This window comes from Prionailurus bengalensis, chromosome B4 (genome assembly GCF_016509475.1).
Source record: "Prionailurus bengalensis isolate Pbe53 chromosome B4, Fcat_Pben_1.1_paternal_pri, whole genome shotgun sequence".
NCBI lineage: Eukaryota > Metazoa > Chordata > Mammalia > Carnivora > Felidae > Prionailurus > Prionailurus bengalensis.
Window position 1 is genome coordinate 122,228,958 of NC_057358.1, and position 17,235 is coordinate 122,246,192.

Here is a 17,235-nt window from a genome sequence, read left to right on the forward strand (position 1 = left end):
GAAGACTTGCATCTTGCACCGTATGCTTTCTAGAAGAATGTCAGGGGTACTCTGATATCTTGCTACAGTGCTTTGGCAAATGCTCTAAATTTATTATAGACGCTGTAAACAATCTTTTTTTTAATATGAAATGTATTGTCAAATTGGTTTCCATACAACACCCAGTGCTCATCCCAACAGGTGCCCTCCTCAATGCCCATCACTGGCTTTCCCCTCCCTCCCACCCCCCATCAACCCTCAGTTGACTGACCCCCCATCAACCCTCAGAGACTCAGTTTTTAAGAGTCTCTTATGGTTTGCCTCCCTCCCTCTCTAACTTCTTTTTCCCCTTCCCCTCCCCCATGGTCCTCCACCAAGTTTCTCAGGATCCACCTAGGAGTGAAAACATATGGTATCTGTCTTCCTCTGTATGACTTATTTCACTTAGCATCACACTCTCCAGTTCCATCCATGTTGCTACAAAAGGCCATATTTCATTCTTTCTCATTGCCAAGTAGTATTCCATTGTATATATAAACCACAATTTCTTTATCCATTCATCAGTTGATGGATATTTAGGCTCTTTCCATAATTTGGCTATTGTTGAAAGTGCTGCTATAAACATTGGGGTACAAGTGTCCCTATGCTTCAGCACTCCTGTATCCCTTGGGTAAATTCCTAGCAATGCTATTGCTGGGTCATAGGGTAGATCTATTTTTAATTTTTTGAGGAACCTCCACACTGTTTTCCAGAGCAGCTACACCAGTTTATTTTCCCACCAACAGTGCAAGAGGGTTCCCGTTTCTCCACATCCTCTCCAGCATCTATAGTCTCCTGATTTGTTCATTTTAGCCACTCTGACTGGCGTGAGGTGATATCTCAATGTGGTTTTGATTTGTATTTCCCTGATGAGGAGTGACATTGAGCATCTTTTCGTGTGCCTGTTGGCCATCTGGATGTCTTCTTTAGAGAAGTGTCTATTCATGTTTTCTGCCCATTTCTTCACTGGGTTATTTGTTTTTCGGGTGTGGAGTTTGGTGAGCTCTTTATAGATTTTGGATACTAGCCCTTTGTCCGATATGTCATTTGCGAATATCTTTTCCCATTCCGTTGGTTGCCTTTTAGTTTTGTTGATTGTTTCCTTTGCAGTGCAGAAGCTTTTTATCTTCAGTTCATTTTCACTTTTAATTCCCTTGCCTTTGGAGATGTGTCGAGTAAGAAATCGCTGTGGCTGAGGTCAGAGAGGTTTTTTCCTGCTTTCTCTAAGGTTTTGATGGTTTCCTGTCTCACATTGAGGTCCTTTATCCATTTTGAGTTTATTTTTGTGAATGGTGTAAGAAAGTGGTCTAGTTTCATTCTTCTGCATGTTGCTGTCCAGTTCTCCCAGCACCATTTGTTAAAGAGACTGTCTTTTTTCCATTGGATATTCTTTCCTGCTTTGTCAAAGATTAGTTGGCCATACGTTTGTGGGTCTAGTTCTGGGGTTTCTATTCTATTCCATTGGTCTATGTGTCTGTTTTTGTGCCAATACCATGCTGTCTTGATGATTACGGCTTTGTAGTAGAGGCTAAAGTCTGGGATTGTGATGCCTCCTGCTTTGGCCACCTTCTTCAAAATTACTTTGGCTATTTGGGGCCTTTTGTGGTTCCATATGAATTTTAGGATTGCTTGTTCTAGCTTCGAGAAGAATGCTGGTGCAATTTTGATTGGGATTGCATTGAATGTGTAGATAGCTTTGGGTAGTATTGACATTTTAACAATATGTATTCTTCCAACCCATGAGCACGGAATGTGGTTCCATTTCTTTATATCTTCTTCAATTTCCTTCATAAGCTTTCTATAGTTTTCAGCATACAGATCTTGTACATCTTTGGTTAGACTCATTCCTAGGTATTTTATGCTTCTTGGTGCAATTGTGAATGGGATCAGTTTCTTTATTTGTCTTTCTGTTGCTTCATTGTTAGTGTATAAGAATGCAACTGATTTCTGTACATTGATTTTGTATCCTGCAACTTTGCTGAATTCATATATCAGTTCTAGCAGACTTTTGGTGGAGTCTGTCGAATTTTCCATGTATAATATCATGTCATCTGCAAATAGGGAAAGCTTGACTTCATCTTTGCCAATTTTGATGCCTTTGATTTCCTTTTGTTGTCTGATTGCTGATGCTAGCACTTCCAACACTATGTTAAACAACAGCGGTGAGAGTGGATATCCCTGTCGTGTTCCTGATCTCAGGGGGAAAGCTCTCAGTTTTTCCCCATTGAGGATGGTATTAGCTGTGGGCTTTTCATAAATGGCTTTTATGATGTTTAAGTATGTTCCTTCTATCCCGACTTTCTCGAGGGTTTTTATTAAGAAAGGATGCTGAATTTTGTCAAATGCTTTTTCTGCATCGATTGACAGGATCATATGATTCTTATCTTTTCTTTTATTAATGTGATGTATCACATTGATTGATTTGCGAATGTTGAACCACCCCTGCAGCTCAGGAATGAGTCCCACTTGATCCTGGTGAATAATTCTTTTTATATGCTGTTGCATTCGATTTGCTAGTATCTTGTTGAGAATATTTGCATCCATATTCATCAAGGATATTGACCTGTAGTTCTGTTTTTTTGCTGGGTCTCTGTCTGGTTTGGGAATCAAAGTAATGCTGGCTTCATAGAATGCGTCTGGAGGTTTTCCTTCCCTTTCTATTTTTTGGAACAGCTTGAGAAGGATAGGTATTATCTCTGCTTTAAATGTCTGGTAGAATTCCCCAGGGTGTAAACAATCTTTAAAAATTTTTTTCTAAGTTTATTTATTTATTTTGAGAGAAAGAGCACAATCAGGGGAGGGTCAGAGAGAGGGAGAGAAAGAATCCCAAGCAGGCTCTGCACCGTCAGTACAAAGCCCGATGTGGGACTTTGAACTCACAAACTGTAAGATCATGACCTGAGCAGAGATCAAGAGTCAGACACTTAACCAGACTGTGCCACCCAGACGCCCCGTCACTGTAAACAATCTTAAAAAAACTCTATGAATCGAAATAACATCAACCAGTATAGTTAAGGGCACCAAATTCTAGAGTTTACTGAAGTCCAGATGTCACAGTAGAAGACTAGTTAACTGATGGCTCTGACACATCAGGCTAAAAGAGTTAGGCAATGGCCATGGTATGAATCTCTAGAGGATACCAAGGTAAAGGATTAAGAATTATTAGGGTCAGAGTAAACAGAGGAAAGCTCAAGGAAAAGAATAGATTTACTTTGGTCTTCTCTCATCAAGTACAAACTAGCTGCAGGTTTCTCTCAGTTGCTGCACTGTGAGGTACACATGAAACAAAACAAATTCTAAAAGCCACAACTGTCAACGTGGACAGTTCCCTTCCTCTCTAGGGCTGATAGGCTCTTTGAGTTCTTAATTTGAAGCAGTGGCATCAAAATTACAATCCAGATAGGGTAGGACTAGTTTTCCTCATGCTTCACATCTCACTTCATATTGATCTAGATTCAATAGGTAAAGTCGTTCTTTCTGGATTTCTTTTCACTTCATAATGTGCAGATTTGCTAAGTAATTTTAAGAATGTTCCTCTAGTTACAAAACAGATGAACCTAAAGGAAGGGAAGCAAAAACAACATAAAAAACAAGGAGGGAGACAAAACGTAAGAGACTCTCTTAAATACAGAGAACAAACAGGGTTGTTGGAAGGGTTATAGGTGGGGGGATGGGCTAAATGGATAAGAGGCATTAAGGAAGACACTTGTTGGGATGAGCACTGGGTGTTGGACATAGGGGATGAATCACTGAAATCATTATTGCATTATATGCTAACTTGGATGTAAATTAAAAAATAAATTAAAATGATATATATTTTTAAAAAAGAATGTTCCTCTAGTTAAGCTAGAAACGTGCTTTCATGTCAAGACAAATTTATCTCAAAAAGTCATGGTCAAAACTTCTGTGTCTGTTGAGCAACGATGGAATAATGTTTTTGTTTCCATTTCCATTTACTGCCTTAATTATTTTTCCTCAATTTCCTTGAATATTCCCTCTTTAGCCTTTTTAAAGAAACCACATTGATTGTTGTATCATTTATATACCATAAAACCGACCTATTTTAGGTCAACAATGATTTTAGTAAATTTGTAGAGTGATTCAGCCATCACTGTAATGGAGAATTTGAATTTAGAATATTTTCATTATCCTAAAAGTTTTCTTGTACCTGTTTGCAGTTAATTCTCACTCTCACCTTCAGCCATAGGCAAACACCAATCTACTTTTTATCTCTGTAAATTTGTCTTCTCTAGACATTTCTAGAAAATGGAATGGAATCATACAATATCTATGATATCCAGTCCTTGTGTCCACCTTTTGTCACTTAACATGATGTATTTGAGGTTCATGCATGTTGTAGCATGTATCAGTAGTTCATTGATTTTTATTGTTGAATAGTACTCCATTGTATGCTTACCACATTTTGTTTATCCATTCACTGGTTGATGGGCATTTGGATGGTTTCCAGTTTGGGGCTATTGTGTGTAATCCTGCTATGAACAATCAATCACATACATGTCATTGGGTGGACCTATGTTTTCATCTCTCTTGGGTAAATATGGAGGAATGAAATTACTGGGTTATATGGTAAGTATAGTTAACTTTTTAAGAAGCTATTTTCCAAAGTAGCTGTACCATTTTATATTCCCACCAGCAATACAGGAGCATTCCAGTTCCTTCTCATCCTTTCCAACACTTGGCACTGTCTGTCATTTTAATTATAATCACTCAGTATAGTTTTGATTTGCATTTCTTTGCATTTCCCTGATGACCAATGATGTTAGCATCTTTTCCCATCATTATAAGCCATTTGTATATTGCCTTTGGTGAAATTTCTTTTTTTTTTTTAAATTTTTTTTCAACGTTTATTTATTTATTTTTTTTTTAATTTTTTTTTTGAACATTTATTTATTTTTGGGACAGAGAGAGACAGAGCATGAACGGGGGGGGGGGGGCAGAGAGAGAGGGAGACACAGAATCGGAAACAGGCTCCAGGCTCTGAGCAGTCAGCCCAGAGCCCGACGCGGGGCTCGAACTCACGGACCGCAAGATCGTGACCTGGCTGATGTCAGACGCTTAACCGACTGCACCACCCAGGCGCCCCTCAACGTTTATTTATTTTTGGGACAGAGAGAGACAGAGCATGAGCAGGGGAGGGGCAGAGAGAGAGGGAGACACAGAATCTTTAACAGGCTCCAGGCTCTGAGCCATCAGCCCAGAGCCTGACGCGGGGCTGGAACTCACGGACCGCGAGATCGTGACCTGGCTGAAGTCGGACGCTTAACCGACTGCGCCACCCAGGCGCCCCTTCTTTGGTGAAATTTCTATGCAAACTCTTTGCCCATATTTAAATAGGGTTCCTCTTTAACCTTTGAAAACCTGATTTCTATTCTTACTCCTATTAAAAATGCCCTCATGGAAATAATCCAGTAGTGTTTAAAAATTTGTCTTCTCCTTGACCCTATTGCAGTATTCAATAGTGTCTTCATTAACCCTTCTTGAAATGTCATCTTACTTTGGTGTTCAGGACAAATAGGGTTTTTTTTTAATTTAATTTTTTATTTTTTTTTAATTTGCATTCAAATTAGTTAGCATATAGTGCAACAATGATTTCAGGAGTAGTTTCCTTAGTGCCCCTTACCCATTTAGCCCATCCCCCCTCCGACAATCCCTCCAGTAACCCTCAGTTTGTTCTCCCTACTTATGAGTCTCTTACGCTTTGTCACCCTCCCTGTTTTTATATTATTTTTGTTTCCCTTCCCTTATGTTCATCTGTTTTGTCTCTTAAAGTCCTCATATGAGTGAAGTCATATGATTTTTGCCTTTCTCTGACTAATTTCACTTAGCATAATACCCTCCAGTTCCATCCATGTAGTTGCAAATGGCAAGATTTCATTCTTTTTGATTGCTGAGTAATACTCCATTGTGTGTGTGTGTGTGTGTGTGTGTGTGTGTGTGTGTGTGTGTGTATATATATATATATATATATATACCACATCTTCTTTATCCATTCATCCATCGATGGACATTTGGGCTCTTTCCATACTTTGGCTATTGTTGATAGTGCTGCTATAAACATTGGGGTGCATGTGTCCCTTCAAAACAGCACACATGTATCCCTTGGATAAATACCTAGTAGTGCAACTGCTGGGTCGTAGGGTAGTTCTATTTTTAGTTTTTTGAGGAACCTCCATACTGTTTTCCAGAGTGGCTGCACCACCTTGCATTCCCAAGGACAAATACTTTTTTGATTCTTCTATGATAATTGGTTTTTTTGGTTAATAGTCTTCCTCTTGCTCTAACTGGTCCAATCTGCATGGACTAGACCTATGTCCTCTGCTCTTCTCCTTCTATATTTTATTCCATGGCAAGTTATAATATCTTTAAGGAAATGTCTAAAAGGAAATGAGATATTTAATAATGTCTTTAAGGAAATGGAGTTGTCAGAACCTGTGAGGGTTGGAACTGTTGAAGGGGGAGCTGCCTGATAGGAGGTGCAGTAGTAAATTGGAAATGTGGCCACTGTGAGAAGGGATGCAGCCAAGCAGTGAGGGAACAGGAAAGAAACACCCCAAACTTTATCTATTTCCATCCTTTGATCTTATACTAGTGCCTCCCATTGGTTGAAGCCAGAGATTAGGAGAAGCTTGGTAAAGCCATCTATGGGGTCAGCAGAGGGTATGGGAAATGACTCCAGGAGCAAATGGAGAATAGGTGACATAATGTCTTGTTGTTCCTTCATATTCAGAGTCTAAAACAGATGACATCATCTTAGTGCCTAAATCATCTCCCTGTTTTAAATTCTGTGCCCATTAGGGGTGCCATTACCCTCTCGGTCTCCCAGGCTGGAACCTCAGAAAACACTACAATGCTCAATCAATCTCTCCTGCTCATAAATTCTGTATCCCTTATTTGGCATTAATCACCTCACTGGTTTGACCCAGACTACTGTTAAGATCTTCTATAAGTGTGAGGTTGCATGGTTTTATGGTACTCAACATTGCATCATGATTTCATTGAAATTCTCAAGTATGTATTTGTGTCTTGAACAAGACTATAAGCATTTTTTAGGGCAGGGTCTGTTCCTGATACTTCTTCAAATTCTCTCTGGGCTCTATTAGGTTCTATTCTATTAGGTTCTGTTCTGTTAGTTTAGAGACTCAGCAAAGGTTTGTAAAATGAATGAATGAATGATTCAGACATGGTCCTAAAATTTGTCTAAGTCACTTGTCCAAATTACAGATTTTGACAACAAAGAGTCAGCATGTTTCACCACTAAGTGGCATCATCCTCAATGATAATTTCCAAAATGGCCCCATTCCAGGGAGCACATCAGTAAGGCTTCAATGATCATAGTAGCAAGAGTATGATAAGAACAGAACCTGTTGATAAAGCTATTCTCTTTCTGGTGAAAAATTACCAATGGATTACTGTCTGTGCAGATAAATTGCTAAAAAAATATGGCTAAGAATCAAATGTGTTTGCTTTGCTTTTCTATGAATTGTAAATTGTTTTTGTTTTAATTAGAGTTCAGTTTTCTTATCATGAAAAGTGTTGTATTCTTAGTATAGAATAGGCCAAAGAAGACAAAATCTCTTATAGCTCTTCCTGTTGTTTTTGTTTCTCTATAAACGTTTCACCTTGCTTTTTTCTTTTGCAAATTGACCTTTACTTTTTATTGTTCCAAAATAATTGATGCTTACAAAAATAAAAACAATAGAAGTGTATATAGTAAAAAGTTAAAGACTTTGTTCCCTTGAAGGTCCTGCTGCCACTCCCAAGGGGTAACCATTGTTAACATAGTGATGCATATTCTTCCAGACTATTTTTTTTTGCAGATTTAATTTTTTTTAAGTTTCAGCACGTTTTATTAAAATTCAGTGTAAATAATATTTCCTACCTGGTCCCTCTCACTCCACCACTCCCCTTAAATGAATCGCAAAGAAGTAATCATTTGTTACCAGTTTGCTATGGATTCTGGTTGTCAACACTTAGGCATTTGGAAATATGTGAGGACATTTGTGGTTGTCATAGTGATTAGGAAGCTCTGTGGCCCGTGGGGGACAAAGTGCTCAGATGTTAACAACTGTGGAATGCCTAGGAGGGTCCCACAAGATAAAACACTTTGTTCCACTTGGAATGTCACAAGCATTTCTGCTCAGAAACCCTAAAGATCTCTTCCCTACTGAATATAAACACATACACACACACACACACACACACACACACACACACACACAGAGCCTTTTTTTCATTCAAAAGAAAAGCTAAACGAATTCAACAGTAAACACTCAAGTACCTACCACCTAGATTCTACTCTTGACGTGTTGCCTTCACTCTTTTTCCCACAAATCTATTCAAATATGTGCCAGTGTCTATGCCAATTCCTATTCAACTATCCATTTTTTTAATGTATTTCAAAATAGGTTGCAAAGATCAGTATACATCATCCCTAAACATTTCACCATTAAGTTGTCTTTTATCTTTTTAATTGAAGTTTGGTTGACACACTATGTTACATTAGTAAATGGCCTTTTAAAAATCTTCTTATACATGGTGATCTACAGCTTGCTCTATAAATCTATCATCAATCATTCAATAACTCAATATTTTTATTGAGGGTTTACTATGTGTCAGATACTATGCTAGGCCCTGGGGTTACACTGATGAGTAAAACAAATACAGTCCCTGAATCATGGAGCTTACTCTAATAGAGATTTTGAAACTTTCTCCATAATAGTAGTAATAATAATAATTAGTAGTAGTATAACAATATTATAGCAATGTATAACAACATTATAACAACAAAATAATTATCATTATTATAACAATATAATAAAATTTTGTGTTTGTTGTGTACACTATATTCTTGACATTGCTCTAAGTATTTTTTTTTTTTTTGAGAGAGAGAGAGAGAGAGAAAATGAGCTGGAGAGAGGGTCAGGGGGCGAGAGGGAGAGAGAGAATCATTTATTTTTATATGTTTTTTATTATTTATTTTTGAGAGAGAGAGAGAGAGAGACAGGGTGCCAGGGGGGAGGGGCAGAGAGACAGGGAGACACAGAATCTGAAGCAGGGTCCAGGCTCTGAGCTGTCAGCACAGAGCCCAACATGGGGCTTGAACCCATGAACCACAAGATCATGATCTGAGTCAAAGTTAAACACCTACCTGACTGAGCCACCCTTGTGCCCCAAAGAGAAGGAGAGAGAATCTTAAGCAGGTTCCACACTCGATGCAGACCCCCATATGGGACTCAATCTCACAATCATGAGATTGTGACCTGAGCCAAAATCAAGGATCAGACACTCAACCAACTTAGTCACCCAGGTACCCCTAAGTATTTTAAATATATTAACTAATTTAACCCTATAAAGTAGAACAGTTATAATCTTCACTTTGCAGATGATGAGACTGAGACACAGAAAGTAACTTGCCCAGGATCACAAAGCTAGGAAATAGCAGAGCTGGAGTATAAACCCAGACAGCCTAGCTCCAGAGTCCACAGGCTGTACCACTACACCACTGCCTCTCCCATATTATCACCATGTTAATAGTATATGATCTACCCTATTCTTTTTTCACAGGTGCATAATATTCCTCAGAATTAATTTCATGCAATGTATTTAATGAATCCCTTACTTTGAAAATAATTTTTCACTGTCATATTTAATGACACAGCAAATATACATGTTCTTAAATTTTTGTGTATGCACATATTTTGGTTAAATATGTAATAGAAGTAGACTTGCTGAGTCAAAGGTATGCACATTTTAATTCATTTGATTTGATTTGATTTGATATTATTTTTTTTAACAGAGTGTGAGCAGGGGAGAGGGGCAGAGGGGAGAGACAATCTTAAGCAGGCTCCGTGCTCAGCGTGGATCCCAAATCAGGACTGGATCCAATGACCCCGGGATGATGACCTGAGCCAAAATCAAGAGTAGGTCTCTCAAATGACTGAGCCACCTGGGCACCCCTACACATTTTAATTCTAATAGATATTGGATAACTGCCTTCAAAAAGTGTTACATCAATCAGGTGGCATTTGAGAAACCTCACTAGTGTTTTAATATTACTTCTGTAATTACCATGCAGATGGAGCAAATTTATCCCCTCTGGTGCCTAGACTATAAAATATTTATGAGCGTAGTGTTTTCATAGACTTCCAAACTCCCTTCAATCACTAAATGTTAGTCTATAACTTTACTATGTGTGATGCTTTTGAATGAAACCAATTGTAAGGGTGTCTTCCTTCCTTCCTTCCTCCCTCCCTCCCTCCCTTCCTTCCTTCCTTTTTTCTTTTTGGTCAGGCCTATTGAAATAAAATTTACATACAATGTAACTAACCCTTTTAAAATGTACAGTTCCATGAATTTTGATAAAATGTACATTTTTATAACCATCACCACAATCATGGTAGAGGATTATTCCATCACCCAAAAAAGTTCCCTCATGCCCCTTTGAGGTCATTTCCTACTTTTACCCCCAGCCTGTAGATGTCATTGATCTGTTTTTTGTATCTGTAGTTTTACCTTTTCTAGGATGTCGTATAAATGAACTCATCTGGTATATAGCTTTTTGTGTCTTTTTGTACTTACATTCATGTTGTTTCATCTCTCAGTAGTTATTTCATGTTTACTTCTGAGTGGTTTTCCATTGTGTGGTTTGTACCATGGGTCAGTTCACCAACTGAACATTTCAGTTGTTTCTGGTTTATTGCCATTATAAATGAAGCTGTTGTGGGCATTCTTGGATAGATCTTTGTGTGGACGTATTCACTTTCCCTTGCATAAGTACAAAAGAATGGGATGACTGGGTCATATAATAAGTGTATGTTGAACTTTCTGTGATATTGCCAAACTGTTTTCCAAAGTGTCTCTAACTGCATTCCAGTTGACAGTTCCTTCAGAGTTCCAGTTCCTTCAGAGTTTCACCAGCAGTTGGTAATCTACTGGATATGTGCTAATGTCCCATTGTGGTTTCCATTTGCATTTCTTTATAGAGTAATGATGTTGAGCATCTTTTCACGTGCCACCTGTATATTTTCTTTAGGAAAGTGTTCAAATCCTTTGGCCATTTTAAAATTGTTTTTTTACTGGGGCGCCTGGGTGGCGCAGTCGGTTAAGCGTCCGACTTCAGCCAGGTCACGATCTCGCGGTTCTTGAGTTCGAACCCCGCGTTGGGCTCTGGGCTGATGGCTCAGAGCCTGGAGCCTGTTTCCGATTCTGTGTCTCCTTCTCTCTCTGCCCCTCCCCCATTCATGCTCTGTCTCTCTCTGTCCCAAAAATAAATAAACATTGAAAAAAAATTTTTTTAATTGTTTTTTTACTATTGTGTTTTGAGAGTTCTTTTTATATTGTGGATACAAGTGCTTTATCATATATGTGTTTTACAAATATTACCTTCTAGTCTGTGCCTTGTTTTTTCATTTCTTAACAGTGTTTTACACAAAGGAAAAGGCTTTGGTGAAGGCCTTTTCAATTTTTTCCTCTTGTGGTTCATATTTTTGGTCTGTCTTGAGAAACTTTTGCCTAACCCAGATTTCTCAACCTTAGCACTATTAGCATTTGGTGATGGATAATTCTATTGTATGTGAGGGATCCCTTGTGTATTGTACAGTGTTTGCCAACATTCCTGGTTTCTACTGGTTAGATCCTAGTAGCAATTCCCCATCTAAAGTTGTATTTGCCAAAAATGTATCCAGACACTGCCAGGTGTCCCCTGGGGCCAAAATCACCCCTTGTTAAGAACCACTGGTCACTTCCAAGATCATAAATATTTTCCTTTGACACTTCTAGAAATTTTTTTAGGTTTAGCTCTTATATTTAAGTCTATGATCAATTCTAAGTTAATTTTTGTATATGGTGTGAAGCACAGTAGTTTTTTTCTTTTTCTTTTCTTTCTTTTTTTTTTTTGGTATATCATTATAGCACATTTTGCAGAAAAGACTTTGCTTTGTCCACTGAATTGACACCTTTTCAAAAATCAGCTGACTTTTATTTGTGGGTCTATTTTTGTTTTCAATTAGCAATAATCGCGCCTCGGATAAACCTCATTGGCTACCATACTGCCACTGTGCAAAGCCTGTGGGCCTATTTTTGGATTCTCTCTTCCATTCCATCAAACTTCATGTCTTTCCTGACACAGATACCATACTCTAACTTTATGTGAAATCTTGAAATTAGATAATTTGAGTCTTCTAATTTTGTTTTCTTTTAAAAAAATGTGTTGACCATTTGGATCTTTTGATTTTCCATAAAATTTTAAGTTTTATGGAAACTTGATTTCTACATAAAAAGGGTCTTTGGGATTTGGGTTGAGATTACATTAAATCATTAGGTCAATTTAGAGAGAATTACACCTTGATACTAGTGAATCTTTCAATTCGTGCACATGAGACTTTTCTCCAGTTATATAGACTTCTTTTGTTTTGAATTAAATGCTGTACATGTTTTATAGTTTTCATCTTCTCCATTCTTTTTTCAATCTCAGATCTTTCTTCTGTACTCATTGTTCTTTCTGAAATACATTCTTTCGATGTTGCTTTAGTGAGAAAGTCTAGTGGTGATAAAGATTCTCAGTTTATCTGAAAATTCTCAATTTATCTCAAAAGAGTTTTCTGTAAAAACTTTGGAGCTATCCTTCCACACTCATCTAGTTTCCTCTGTTACTGTTTAGAAATCAGTAGTTAAGGGTGGGTAATCTGTTTTTTCTGTCTGGCTGCTTTTAATTTTTTTTTTTTCTGTCTTTTTTGGTGTTCTGCAGTTCCAATGCTGGCTGTTGACATTTTTAAGGCATTTAGTATTCCCATGCAGAACCCTGGAATGTTCTTCCATGTATTTATTTCTCTTTTTTAAAGAATTAGTTATCTTGAAATTTTATACAAATCTACCACCAAAACCACCCTTGTTATTGAGTCAGCTATTCCCTTATATGAAGTGTTACCTTCTCTTAGGCACCACATTGGTCTCCTCCAGGAAATCTAAACCCAATTAAAACCCTGTTTTGACATATGACACATTATATAACATCAAAGAAATCTAGATTCTAAGAAGAAATATTTGTAAGTTATATATGTTAAATGTGTGCTCTACCTGTTAAATTAAAGCCTAAAAAAAAAAAAAAACAAACAACACAGGAAACCATCCTATGATAATGCTTCAGATCTCCAAATATCAGTGTCAACTCCACCCCTGCGTTTGATAGCCCTCAATACCTTTTGGAATTCCTCTTTCTCCAGTACACAGCCACCATGGTGGATGGCCATATGTCCCCTTGAGGAAGGACTGGGAGAATCATTATAGAATGCTCCTGTGGTGTGGTTTCAGGGTTCCTCCTCCTGGTGACATGGCCACCTCTTCAGTCAACCAGGACCAGATCTGATAACTGACTCAGGCTCAAGAACTGGGCAAAAGATCATGACTTCCTAGTGGATGACCACCTTCATTTTGTCAAACACAGTTTCTTGACAGTATATATCTAGCATTAAGCACAGGGATTGACACATAGTAAGCCCTCAAAACATATTTGGTATATGAATGAATGATGTTTTCGTTTTCCTAGATATAAAAGTTTAGGGTGGTATACATACCTCAGTTAATCAATTGATTACTGAAACTTTTACCTTTCATTAAGTATCCTATTTGACTTACAGGGAGAAGATAGAGAACTCCTCAAGAGAAGAGTCTCTGGAATCAATCAGTGTAGATTTGGTAACGCATCCCCTCTTACTATCCCTGAGCCTCATTCTCTCATCTGTAAAATAGGTATAATAATAGCCTCTCTGACCCATAATAGTAGGTCCCTTTCATTCATAATTGATCTAAACATTTGCACTAGTCTCCACCCCACTTGGTTGGAGGGAGAAGGGAAGCAGTAAAATGGGATGCCACAAGAGTTAAACTTGCCAAGTAAAGTTATCTTAGTGTGTGCTGTTTAAACTGTCCCTTGCTGGGTAAATATTCAATAATCTAATCTGTAACTCTACATCAAAGCCATTTCCTCCTTCCTCCCCTTCTTACTTTTCAGAGTGTCTGAGTTCAATGGGAAAAGCCGTGTACCCTCTTAGTGGGAAGAAGTCCTTATGTCCCAAAGTGGATCTTTCTGTAGGCTTTGAAATGTTTGTTGGTCTTAGAGACCCTCCTCAAATTAGTATCCTAGATATCAATCAATGTCTGTGGAGACCCTGGGGACATTTGCTGTTGGAATGTGCAGAATTTAGACTATTGGCCTGTACTCCTGGTTGGACTGGGCTCAGTGATCCACAAATGCTGACTTGGCCCGACCTTGGAGAACTCAGGCATTTTCTCTGTCAGACCTGTGGCAGAGGTTGCCAAGTAACTTCTTGCTCCTACACCTCTTTCCTCGTGGTGGCCCCAAGGCAGGTTACCACTCAATTACCTTCCACTTCTAAAGGTATATGAAGGAGGGGGGATTTGGTTCCATCCAAGCCATCGAGGGAGGCTCCTTCTGTCTCGTCAACTATTGTTGCGTCCCTGTGTTGCAGGATCTTTTACCATAATACCTGGGATCCGTTGTCTCACTGCTTTGAAGAATGAAGAGATGGACACAAATGAGCAACAGGCAAGAGTTTATTAGAGTATAAGATTAGAAAGGAAGAATAGTAGGAAAGCTTTCTTTCCGGAGAGGGGACATTCAAAAGTGAATGCCCATGCTATAATAGGCAAGGGTATTATAAGGGGTTTTGTAAGGGGTATTATAAGGGTTTTATGAGGTTTTGGTTAGTCCTCCCCTGGCCCCTGTTCCCTCTCAGGTCCCACTCTTATTGGCCTAATAGCTCTAGGTTCTGGGAGGTCCACTTCTGATTGGCTCAATTCCATGGTGTGAGGGGTGGCCTAAGGCCATACTCAGGTCTTTTTGTCAAATTCCTGAGGGAAACCTGTGGGGGAGTAGGTGGGATTCGTTACATTCTTAAGAGGAAACTTAAGCCTGAGGGGGTTTGCTGTGGTCAGACACATATGTCCAATATATGTGTTTTTCCCTACCCAGGGACCTCAGGTCCTATCCTTTCCTTCTCTGCCTATTTTATCCTATTTTTTTCCCCAGTCATATGAGGGGTGGTCCATGGCCATATAATTCCTTGTGGGTCATATGTTTTATGGCCTACTACTTATTTTTAGTTAGGTCTTTTGTCAAATTCCTGAAGGATGCCTAAAGGGGAGTAGGTGGTGTCTGTTACATTCTTAAGAGGAACCTTACCCCTGAGGGGGGGTTGCTGTTGTCAGACATTCCCAGCCTTGTTCCAAAATATGTGTTTTTCCCCACCCAGGGACCTCAGAGCCTAGTCTTTCTGTCTCTGCCTATTTCATCCTATCTTTTTCTATCATACCTGCAGCCACTCTGAATAGGCCTAGGGACACTCTTGAGTGGTGTTTTCTCCTTTAAAAAAAGCCAGGACACCTTTGCATTTGGTTTATCTCCTCACTGCAAACCATGGTTTCCCCTTTGTTAAAGAACAGAAATTCAACTGAGTAAATTTGAAGATCTAATTAGCCTTATGTAGTGATTCATGAATGGGAAAGCATCACATCTAGCAAGTAGAGGGGAGTCCAAGGAGCCATACAAAATAGAAGGTTTTTATAGGAAGGAGGGTGGGACAAGAATGTTATTAGCAGGAGAAAGGATTGTTGCAGGTAAGGTCACGGTCCATTAGGGAGAAAGGGCAGGAGTCTTACTAGGTAGATTACCTCATTATTCCTTTGGGGAATGGAAAAAGTCCATGTGACAAATTACCTCATTGGTATTATCAGAAAATACCTGACTGATTAGTTAAGACTTTTATTTCTGGGAGAGGTTGAAACTACTAGAAGTTTAGGTAGTAAGCCCCTGTTTGGAGACTTAGCCTAAGTGACACCATTTTGGGCCTGTAATTTTCTTTTTAACACCTTTTTTTTTTTTTAATTTTATTTATTTATTTTTGGTGGGGAGGGGCAGAGAGGGAAAGAGAATTCCCAGCAGACTCTGGGATAACTAACAGCGCTTGGTGCGGGGCTCGATCTCACGAACTATATCATGAACCATGAAATCATGACCTTGATCGATGGGATTTTGGGATGTTCGTGGGGGTTTGGAGCTGACAGCCAAGAAAGAATTCTTTAAGACGTCTTTGGTGCAAAAAGGTGATTTTATTAAGGCACAGGGACAGGACCCATGGGCAGGAAGAGCTGCACTGGGGTTGTGCAGAGTGACTGCTTATACACTGTGGAGTTGGGAGAGGTAAAGTCAAGAGAAAGTTTCTTAAAGAGATTTTCCTATGCTAAAGAGGATTTACAGTTTACTGGAAGCCTAGGTATTGTCAAGCTGAGGTTGTTTTTCCCTCTAGCAAAGCATTATTAAGGTAATAGGGAGTTCCTGGAGATAGGCTATTGATAAGATTGCCTTTTTCTTGTAATTTACTAAGATATTTGTAAACTGATGGAAACTCATCAGTTTAACTATTTGTTTTCTGTCCTTTCCTTTGTCCTTGGGTAGCCAGGAGTGTCCAAGAATATCACACATATCCCACCTGGCAGAGGTGGTGGTGAGGGGAGGATTGGCTTGTGCTTTGCTCTTAGCTTGCCTTATGCTCCCTCATCAACCTGAGCCGCAATCAAGGGTCAGATGCTTACCTGACTGAACCTTCCAGATGCCCCTTTTTAACACTTTTCTAATCAACTACGACACATTGAGGTTTCAGCAGGGAGCTTGGGCTGTGTGCCAAGCAAGGGTCTTGATGTCTAATCTCTTCTCCCACATCTTCCACAACCTGTACCAGTAGACAACAGGTGGCTTCCCAAGAGTACCCTTCTTCCTGAAGAGCATCAGAGTATGCCACTGCATATGGAGTATTTTGAGCTAAAGGCTATTGAGAAACAGCAGATAGAGGAAAAACTCCAAAATAGAATATAAATTTTCCTTTTGTAAAGGACAGCTACATTTATAAAGGAAATTTCCATTTGTAAAAGGAAGCAGGACAGAGGAATACTTCACAACTCTTACCAACCTGCAAGCACTCAGTAAATCTGCATAGCAAATCTTACTAAACAATCTTCCCTAACCATACTTTACCAGGTCACCTTCTTATAACTTGAATTTTCCTTACCTCCTCTAATCCAAAAGGCCCATACCCTGTTTCCTTTGTTTAGCCTAAAATGGCATATAATCCAAAATTCCAAGTACCACTTTGATTTGTTTATCTGTGAGTGTCCCCATATGTC

At 38.9% G+C, this 17,235-nt stretch overlaps 1 pseudogene; it reads right to left on the reverse strand.

The window, feature by feature from the left end:
- Window positions 1-11,982: 11,982 nt before the first annotated feature.
- On the reverse strand, window positions 11,983-12,104 carry LOC122474083 (annotated as a pseudogene).
- Between the last annotated feature and the right edge of the window lie 5,131 nt (window positions 12,105-17,235).